Source organism: Oryctolagus cuniculus, chromosome 5 (genome assembly GCF_051225735.1).
Source record: "Oryctolagus cuniculus isolate XC-2025 breed Fujian yellow rabbit chromosome 5, ASM5122573v1, whole genome shotgun sequence".
Classification (NCBI taxonomy): domain Eukaryota; kingdom Metazoa; phylum Chordata; class Mammalia; order Lagomorpha; family Leporidae; genus Oryctolagus; species Oryctolagus cuniculus.
In genome coordinates, this window is record NC_142871.1 from 87,880,808 (window position 1) to 87,891,330 (window position 10,523).

Genomic DNA, 10,523 nt, shown 5'->3' on the forward strand with positions numbered 1-10,523 from the left:
GAGCTGTGCCAATCTGAAGCCAGGAGCTTCTTCTTGGTCTTCCACGTGGGTGCAGGGGCCCAAGGACTTGGGCCATCCTCTACTGCTTTCCCAGGCCACAGCAGAGACCTGGATCAGAAGTAGAGCAGCTGGGACTCAAACCAGCATCTATATGGGATGCCAGCACTGCAGGCAGTGGTTTTACCCACTATGCCACAGCGCTGGCCCCTAGTGTAGTATTCTTGAATCAGCCATTAATGACTTCATCCTGGCAGAGACAGATAATGGCTGTAGCTACCCAGAAATTAGCGGCAAGCTTCTTTTCTGGCCTTCCACCTCTCCAAGAGAGCAAGCCCGTGTTGGTTCCAGACACTCTGCCTCCCCAGCTCACCATCAGCTCTGGTCCTCACAACCACAGTCAGCCAGGAAAGCTGATACCACAGAAAGACAGGACATCTGAGCGTAGCGTACTCCACCCCTCAGGTAAGGAGTGCCTTCACCTCTCTGGATCCTCCCCTGAGCACGCCAGTCCACTCCATCTCTCTCTCCTTGTGTCTCACTGTGTGTTTTAAATTGACAATGTAATGTGTCATTTAGACATCTTCATTTTGTTGTGAGCCTTTCTGGCTTGGCCTGTGACCATAGCATCAACTATTTGCCACTGCAACACATGCAGAGGTTCATCTTGGGTTAGGAGGCACCTGTCCCTACATTAATTCATTTCCCCCCTGGCCCACTGAGTGTTAAAGTCTTTTTTTTTTTTTTTTTTTTTTTTTTTTTGTCAGAGGAATCAACCTGTTTCCAAAGATACTGTGTTTTCTTAAATGAACTCCTCACTGGGAAGAAATTTGCTTGATGAAGTGTTTTTTTCATGGGCTGGACCTGATTGTTGGCATTAAAAACAGAATTCTGTACATGAGTGTTCAGTATTCTCTTGCTCTGATTACTGATATTCTCTGAAACTCATTACTAGGAAATCTATCAGAAATCTAGATACTTCTGATATAGAAATCTATGGAATGGGAATTAACATCCTTTCCTTGTAAAACTGTTACAATGACTAAACAACAACATTTTTCCAGTGCCTGTATGGAGCTTAGCGCAGAATCCTCGCTCTGCCTTCTTTCCCTGCCTCCTGTCTTTGCTCTTCACTCCCCTTCAATTCAGCTCCAGGAGTGGGGCTCAGCAGCGCAAGCCTGCACACCACCTGCATCATCTTCTGTCTCCAGTTAGCTCCATCCTCCCCTCTGGGGCTCCGCACTCCCACAGCCTCTGCCCAGGCAGGAAACTGATTTCCCAGGCCACACTTGTTTACTAAGAGCAGTGAGAAACCACCAAGGCCTATTCTCTCCGCCTTTCCAGGCTTCTTTCTCACCTTCTCTCTCTTACTGAGCCAGTTACACTTTGCCTAAGGCAGGAATCAAAAGTCTGTAAAAAGCTCAGATTAAAGGAACAATCGTAGAAAATGAAGTAGTATTTGAGGATCATACTGTCAGTTGTTTCAACATCACTGTGAGATGATTTTATTAGACTATCTAAAATGTCCTGCGCCTTAGCCACTCCCATTCAATTACAATGCAAAAGCTTCCTGCCTTGCTTCTACTGGAGTGAAAAACTTCTAGGAGATGTAATCCTTCCCAGAGAGGAGTGGCTTAGAGGCGATTAGAACCACCTTGTGACTCAGGAAACCAATGTTCAAATGTAAGATTGTCCCCATTTCCCTAGCTTGGTTTGTCACTTCTAGTGTCCCCTTTCTCCTCTGTGGAACTAGTCTCATTTTTGGTCTTCCCTCTAACCACCTCCTATTCTAAAAACCATCTACTTAGGGGAGTGAAAAGCTCATTTGAACTGCTTTTTTTGTGTGGTTGTTGCTGAGTCTTTCATTTCTGTCATTGTTCATGCACTTTTTTTTTAATAGGAATGTTGTCTTTTTTTTAAGATTTATTTTTATTTATTTATTTATTTGAAAATCAGTTACACAGAGAGCATGAGAGGCAGAGAGAGAGAGAGAGAGAGAGAGAGAGAGAGAGAGGTCTTCTAAACGCTGGTTCACTCCCCAATTGGCCGCAACGGCCGGAGCTGCACCGATCCAAAGCCAGGAGCCAGGAGCTTCTTCCAGGTCTCCCAGGTAGATGCAAGGGCCCAAGGACTTGGGCGATCTTCTGCTGCTTTCCCAGGCCATAGCAGAGAGCTGGATCGGAAGAGGAGTAGCCGGGACTAGAACCAGCGCCCATATGGGATGCCGGCCCTCAGGCCAGGACATTAACCCGCTGCGCCACAGCGATGGCCCCATGCATGCTTTTTTTGTTTCATCCTTTTTGAGACAATTGGAGTCAGATTTCAGAAGAAGAGAAGGAGGGGAAGAGGATAAGAAATGTATATGAACATAAACAATTTCCTTTGGAAATAAGAAAAGCATATTATTAAGTTCTTTACTCAAAATTTTAAAAATTCCCAGACTGTCCTTGGAACTCTTAAATTCTCATGGACAATTGTCATTTCTTTATTTTTTACTTATTGATGAGATCAGTCACCTGACTCAAAGCAAGATGTACCAGATGTGATCAATCCAGTTCTGGTGTGTATCAGAATATTTCCTAAGTGTGCACACATTAACACACACACACACACACACACAAACTTTTCTAAACAGGAAATCACAACACAGCTTTCCCAAGCTATCCAAATTAGGTTTAAAACTTGAGTAGCTGAGTTATTCTTAAGTGTTGAAACTTAGCTGAAAAGTGATCGCTGTTAAATATAAGAGGGGGAATAAGAGAGAGAAGAGATGTGAATTCGGGACATGCTCAAGCTGACTTGCCCCAAACGGTAGAGTTAGAAACATACCAGGGGATTCCAATTCAATCCCATCAAGGTGGCATGTACCAATGCCATCTCACTAGTCCCAGTGATCAATTTCTGTTCACAATTGATCATAATGATAGGACTAAGAGCCAAAGGGATCACAGAAACAAGAATAGTGTCTGCAAATACTAACTGATAGAATCAAAAAGGGAGAGAATGATCCAACATGGGAAGCGAGATACACAGCAGACTCATATAATGGCAGATGTCCTAAACAGCACTCTGGCCTCAGAATCAGCCCTTAAGGCATGCGGATCCGGCTGAAAAGCCCATGAGAGTATTTCAGGCATGGAAAGCCAAGATACTCTGGGAAAAAAAAAAAAAAAAAAAAAAACTAAATGAAAGATCTCCGCAAGTGAGATCCCAGTGAAAAGAACAGGTCATCAAAGGAGGAGGTACCTTTCTCTGAAGGGAGGACAGAACTTCCACTCTGACTATGACCTTGTCTAAATATGATCAGAGTCGGTGAACTCAAAAGGCTTCCATAGCCTTGGCAGCTCATGACAAGAGCCTAGGGTGATTACTGATGCCATAATCAAGAGTGTCAATTTGTTTGTTAAGTCCACAGCAGCAGTCACTGTGCACTTACTCCTCATGTAGGATCTCTGTCCTTAATGTGCTGTACATTGAGACTTAATGCTATAATGAGTACTCAAACAGTATTTTTCATTTTGTGTTTCTATGTGGGTGCAAACTGTTGAAATCTTTACTTAATGTATGCTAAATTGATCTTCTGTATATAAAGAGAATTGCAAATGAATCTTGATGTGAATGGAATGGGAAAGGGAGCGAGAGATGGGAGGGGTATGAGTGGGGGGGAAATTATGGGGGGGGAGCCATTGTAATCCATAAGCTGTACTTTGGAAATTTATATTCATTAAATAAAAGTTAAAAACAAAACAACAACAACAACAAAAAAAACTTGAGTAAAAATTGACATAGCCTTACCTCTCTAAATGCCTCCCTGTTTAGTGTAGATTTTAATCAAAGCTAGAAAATAATAGAAACATCACAAATGAGAATGTAAAACCTTGGTTCCATATTTTTAACTTGAGAGTAAAATGCTCTTACTTACTTTGAGTGTGTCCTTCCACATTAATTATTTAATTTTTTTTTAACTTTTATTTAATGAATATACGTTTCCAAAGTACGAATAATGGATTACTATGGCTTCCCCCCCATACCGTCCCTCCCACCCACAACCCTCCCCTTTCCCACTCCCTCTCCCCTTCCATTCACATCAAGATTCATTTTCGATTATCTTAATATACAGAAGATCAGCTTAGTATACATTAAGTAAGGATTTCAACAGTTTGCTCCCACACAGAAACATAAAGTGAAAAATAATAGATGATTTTTTTTAATGATGATGAAATCAGATCAGACCTATTGTCATGTTTAATCCCAGTGAGAGTCAAGTAAAGATTTCAACAGTTTGCACCCCCATAGAAACACAAAGTGAAATATATTATTTGAGTACTCGTTATAGACTGGATAAAGAAATTATGGGATATGTACTCTTTAGAATACTATACTGCAGTAAGAAACAATGAAATCCAGTCATTTGCAACAAAATGGAGGAATCTGGAACACATCATGCTGAGTGAAATAAGACAGTCCCAAAGGGACAAATACCATATGTTCTCCCTGATCGGTGACAACTGACTGAACACCAAAAAGGAAACTTGTTGAAGTGAAAGGGACACTATGGGAAACGGTGACTTGATCAGCATAGCCCTGACTGTTAATGAACAACTTAATACATTATCCCTCTTAGTAGTTTTTTTGTCTGTTCTACTTAATATGACTGATTTAATTCTGTAATTAATACACAGTTATTCTTAAGTGTTGAAATTTAACTGAAATGTGATCCCTGTTAAACATAAGAGTAGGAATAAGAGAGGGAAGAGATATATAATTTGGGACATGCTCAAGCTGACTTGCCCCAAATGGTAGAGTTAGAAACATACCAGGGGACTCCAATTTAATCCCATCAAGGTGGCATGTACCAATGCCATCTCACTAGTCCAAGTGATCAATTTCAGTTCGCAATTGATCATAATGAAAGGACTAAGAGTCAAAGGGAGCACATAAGCAAGTCTAGTACCTGCTAACACTAACCGATAGAATAAATAAAGGGGAGAGTGATCCAACATGGGAAGTGAGATACTCAGCAGACTCATAGAATGGCAGATGCCCTAAATAGCACTCTGGCCTCAGAATCAGCCCTAAAGGCATTCAGATCTGGCTGAAAAGCCCATGAGAGTATTTCAGGCATGGAAAGCCAAGACACTCTGGCAAAAGATCTCTGTGAGTGAGATCTCAGTGGAAAGAACAGGTCTTCAAAGAAGGAGGTACCTTTCTCTGAAGGGAGGAGAGAACCTCCACTTTGACTATGACCTTGTCTAAACAAGATAAGAGTCGGAGAACTCAAGGGGCTTCCATAGCCTTGGAAACTCATGACTGGAGCATAGGGAGATTACTGATGCCATAGACAGGAGTGTCAATTGGTAAAGTCAACAACAGGAGTCACTGTGCACTTACTCCTCTTGTAGGATCTCTGTCCTTAATGTGCTGTGCATTGAGATTTAATGCTATAACGAGTACTCAAATTATTTAATTTTTGACAATCACTTCTCATATTAAGATTTCTTTCTCTTTCTTTTCTAACACAGTGTATCTCTCTCTTAACACAGATGAGGTGCAATTACAGTATGAAAACAAAGATAAAACTGAGTAAGAAACGTCCCACAATCATATTTGTCCACTCTAATGGAGACACTAGGACCCCAGAGTTTGAAAGCAAGACTGCATGTATTAGCTATATAGAATTGATTATTATTTTGGCAAAGTCCATCACTTGAACCCTCACCTCCAATTTCAGAGAGCCTAATTAGTCATGCCATCCAGGGAATGGTGGCATGGTTGTGGAATTTAGCCCATTGGAACTGGTACCTCTATGTAATTTTTTTTAATTGACAGAGGCTGCAGTCTTGCAAAATTATTCAAAGTTAGTTCTCATGATTTCTTCAAGGTGAGGATACAATTGTCAGAAAATCAGAAGTGAGAAATTAGCGTTGTGAGTGAACGTTATTTGATAGCCATGCTGGAAGCTGATAGCTTTGTGTTGCTTTTTTTTTTCCCCCTTTTCAAAGGGGAAGTGTAGGGAGAGAACTCATCACTGAACATAGGCTTGGGAATTACAAGAATTCATTACTATAGTCTGTTTAATGAGGAGGAAAAAAAATAACAAAAGTGAGACCATATCTTAGGCCACTCAGATAGATTGAAACCCCTTGTTAATCGCGGTGAGCACTCCATTTTCCTATGTCATGCGCCCAGGGCAGCTTTTTCTTAGCTTCCAACAGCTGGAAGACAAGTTGAGGGAGAGGAGTAACACGCTGGCACATGAAACAAAGGGCAAGTCCTTTGAGGGGAAACTACATTAAGACAAGTGAAAAACTGAAGTAAGCATACAGAAGAAAATCACCCTTTGAGTAAGATAAGTCAAAGATTGAGACATGCATGGCTCCGGGATTTCCTTATTTTTTCCATCAAAGAAAATCCATTTTTCTCCATTCCCTTGACTTTAAATAAAATTTTCAAAGCAAAGAAGGAAAATCATGTGAGCCAGGAGCATTCTGGCTGTTTAGAGGTATTTGATGAAAAGATTAAAACATGACTGTTTTTAACAGACTGACTATTTAGTATGTTGCTATATTAATTTTTAGTATAAATGAAGGTGCTATTATGCTTTATCTTTTCTTTGAGGTAACTTACAGTGTTTTAATACTTTGGTCTTGCACTCCAGAGTAATTAAAATTTAATTTGTAGAAGAGTTTTAGAAGCTTTTAAAGCTTAAAGCTTTTGAAGGTGTTACTACAAACTATATTATACAGTAATCTCAGACTTCTTTGAGGGCTTGGGGGCAGTATATAATTTTAATAGTGCTGATAAGTTTTTATCATTTCTGGCCTCTTTTATTAGAATTTTACTCTTCTAGAAGAATTGTTCAGCATTTTTCACGTTGAAGGCCTGTTAATTTGAAATTAATTAAATTAAATCAATTAAATTTGAAGATGCATTTCCTAAGGAAAGGTATCATCTGAATGACTTTCCTCCCCATCCTATACATCTCTCTCCATAGATTTTATCCCTCAGTTTCCTAAGTGACTTCTCTCTACTGGGAGAAGTGAGTGCAATTCTGATTAGACAAATAGATTCTTAGATGGCCTCCCTTTTGATAAAATGTAAACTGTTTCACATTTAAAGCAAAGCCAAATTCAAGTTTCTGGATTCCATTTTGTTGTTTCATTTTAAAAGATAAAACATGGGGACAGGCCTGATTCCAATCTTGGCTACTCCACACTTCTGAATCATCTTCCTACTAATGCTCCTGGGAGGCAATAGATGATGGTACTTAGGTCCCTGCTACCTATGGAAGACCTGATGGAATTCCAGGTTCCTGGCTTTGGCCTGGCCCACCCGTAGCTTTTGTGGGCATCTGGGGTATGAACCAGTGGCTAGACGATCCCCCTCTACACATCCCCCAAGCTCTCTATCACTCTGCCTTTCAAATAAATGAATACTTTTTAAAAATGCCCTTTAATGGTAAAAATATGTTATTGAAAAAGTAAGTCCATAAGTGAAAAGCCACAGACTTGTAGCTAATTTTTAAAAAATAAACTACACATAACAGAAATATCATCTATAATTGTGTTTGTGGGTAGAATTTCATTTTTAACTTCATTTTGTTTTCAAAATGGTTTTTATTTGTCTTACTCCTCTCATAATGGAAAACACCCTGAAATTTTTCAAATAGACATCGCCCTACTGAGTTAACTGTTCAGCACCCTTTGGTTTTGTCGTATTCTCTTGGCCATATTTCCGATACACTAAAATTTACTGATATGTATTAGTAAGAGTGGAATTCCCTGACAGACGTGTTTAAGGTGTTTTAGTCTGCAGCTAGCTATGACTTTAAGGATAAAAAGCTTATTTCACATAAACAGGCGATCCATCTTCTAGAGAACATGGAGGATGGGGAGAGCTATGCTGGGAAGAAAACATCCAGTAGCGTCTGAAGAGCAGGACTAGGTGTTCCAAATGCCCCACAGCTGTGGTAGGAAATACATTGTCCCAGGAGTACAGGCTGGGCAGAGTTGCTATAGGCCATCTGTGCTGCCTCCCAACCAACCTTCCTATTATTGTTGCAGTATCTGAAGCAGCTCCATACTTTTCCAATTTTCTCCTATAGTCTGCTGCCAGAGGAACGATACAAGATCTGGATACAAACTTCATAGCTGCCATATCCCCCATGACCAGAACAGAGCCAGATGTTAACAGGTATTCTATAAAAATGTACTGAATGAATGAGTGCCATCCAAGAAATGTGCAGTATTTCATTCAGGATTGTTTGCTTTTCCTTTGGTCCCTTTTGCTTGTTACAAAGTAAAGTGTATTAGGGGCAAGAATGTGATCTTCTCAATATCTAGTACTCTTGGGACATACCTTGACTTGGGACAAAGTTCTTAAGTTACAGGCTAGGACTATGGAAATAGGAATTACAGAATAATGCTTAGAAGTTTAGACACGAACTGCCTGCTTTCAAAACCCAGTTCCACCTCATGAGTTGCCTGATCTATGGACAGGTAACTCCTTTCTTAAAGTATAGATAACAGCACCTAACTTGCATGGTAGTTGCAGGAATTAAGTAAGTTAAAATAGATAAATGTATAGAAAAAATCAAGCACATAATGTTTGCTTTTTTATTATTATTCATTTTAATATAAGTTGGAGGACTTCTAATGAACTCTAGTTTCTAAGTGTTTTTAGTTTATTTATTCTCAGAAAAGCACAACTTCCTGTTTCTAAGGGGTAAAAAGCTTTTAAAAGTTATAAAAAGACTCAAAAGCTTCTTGGACATCAAATAGCTCTTACAAAACAACATTTTGATGAGTTAAGTGTAAAGGAATCAAAAACATACGGATTAAATTTCCTTTATAATACACATGGGCTTAAAATGAAGAGAAAAGTGCTTAGCAAAACACAGTTTGGGTTTGCAAAACCCAAAACACTGAACAACAGTTGAAGACATTCTGCAGACCCAGGACAGGAGCAGGTCCCCCACCCATCATTAAAATTGCTATTCTGTGCTTCCAAACTCTCAACTGCTCCATAGCTTGGCATCTTTGGATGCATCTTGGTCTAACATTTCCCTAATAAAATGAGGGAATACCTTAAATCTCAGAAGTAGTACATACACAGTTTATAACTTCAAAAAAAGGTTATCATCTGCATATCAATTTAATATTTTCTTGAAGATCCATAACTATGCATTTGAAAGCATTAATAAGTGTTCTATATACTAAAATTAAGATGTAGACAAATGTTTAAAATAAGTTTCTGCTTGCAGCATAATCATGAGGGAAAGGCAATTTGTACATTTGAAAGTACTTTTCAGGGTAAGTAAAATTCTAAAGATTGCCATATGCATAAAAATAATTTTCTAATATGATTTCTTTATGAGAATACTGATATCATTCTGTCTACATGTATTATCAAGATTGAAAAACAGATAACTGCCTTCCCTAGGAACTCTTTCCTCAGGTGTTAAGCTAATGAGATGTTTTATGGCTATTTTAAGAAAATGAGAGTCTCAGATTTCGATTTCTGCATGGGAGGAAAAGCATCCTGCAATATTAAATGATACCTCAGGAAAGCAGACAAAATTGAAAGCTCCGTGTTAGTTATTAATGAGGTGGTCACACCTAAAGAAGCAATAATTTATTAACACCGCAGGTATATGGATGTCATGACCTACTTCTTTTTCCTGCTGAGTTCTGCTATATTGGAATATTTCCTGTAGTAACCTAGATCCAATATCACAATACTTAATACATCAGTTAATAAACCTGTCTGTAAATGAAGGATTAAATAAGATTAGGATTAAGATTTGGAGGGTGGCTAAATTACTTAAAACATGTTTTTTTCTATTTTGAAATATATTATTTAGATTTGTGTCTTTGTTCTTAATGACTTAACAAAAATTATACTCACTTTAGAAGTATTTTTCCTGGGGTCAACATTATGGCATTCCAGGTTGAACTACCACCTTTTATATCAGCATCCTTTATGCGCACTGGTTTGAATCATGGCTGCTCCATTTCTGATCCATCTCCCTGCTAATGGCCTGGAAAAGCTGCAGATGACCCAAGTGCTTGGATCCCGACACCCACAAAGTAGCACCTGGGTCCTGGCTTCCACCTGCCCCAGCCCTAGCTGTTACAGCCACTTGGGGAGGGAACCAGTGGATGGAAGATCGATCAATCTCTCTCCCTCTCTCTCTCTCTCTCTTTCACTCTAGCTCTAGCTCTAGCTCTCAGCAACCTAACGCAATGTGGGTGGCTGCTTCCCTTAGAAGCTGTCAAATTTTCTTTGAGTAGGAAATTTGCTTCAAAATACTATCTTAAGAATTATGCCAGTGTTGTGGCATAGCATCTAAGTTGCTGCCTAAGACTACCATGTGGGTGGATCCCATATGGGCGCTGGTTCATTTACTCCACTTCTGATCCAGCTCCCTGCTAGTGCACCTGGGAAAGTAGCAGATATCCCAAGTGCTTAGCCCCCTTCCACCAACATGGGAGACCTGGATGAAACTCCCAGCCCCTGACTTAGGC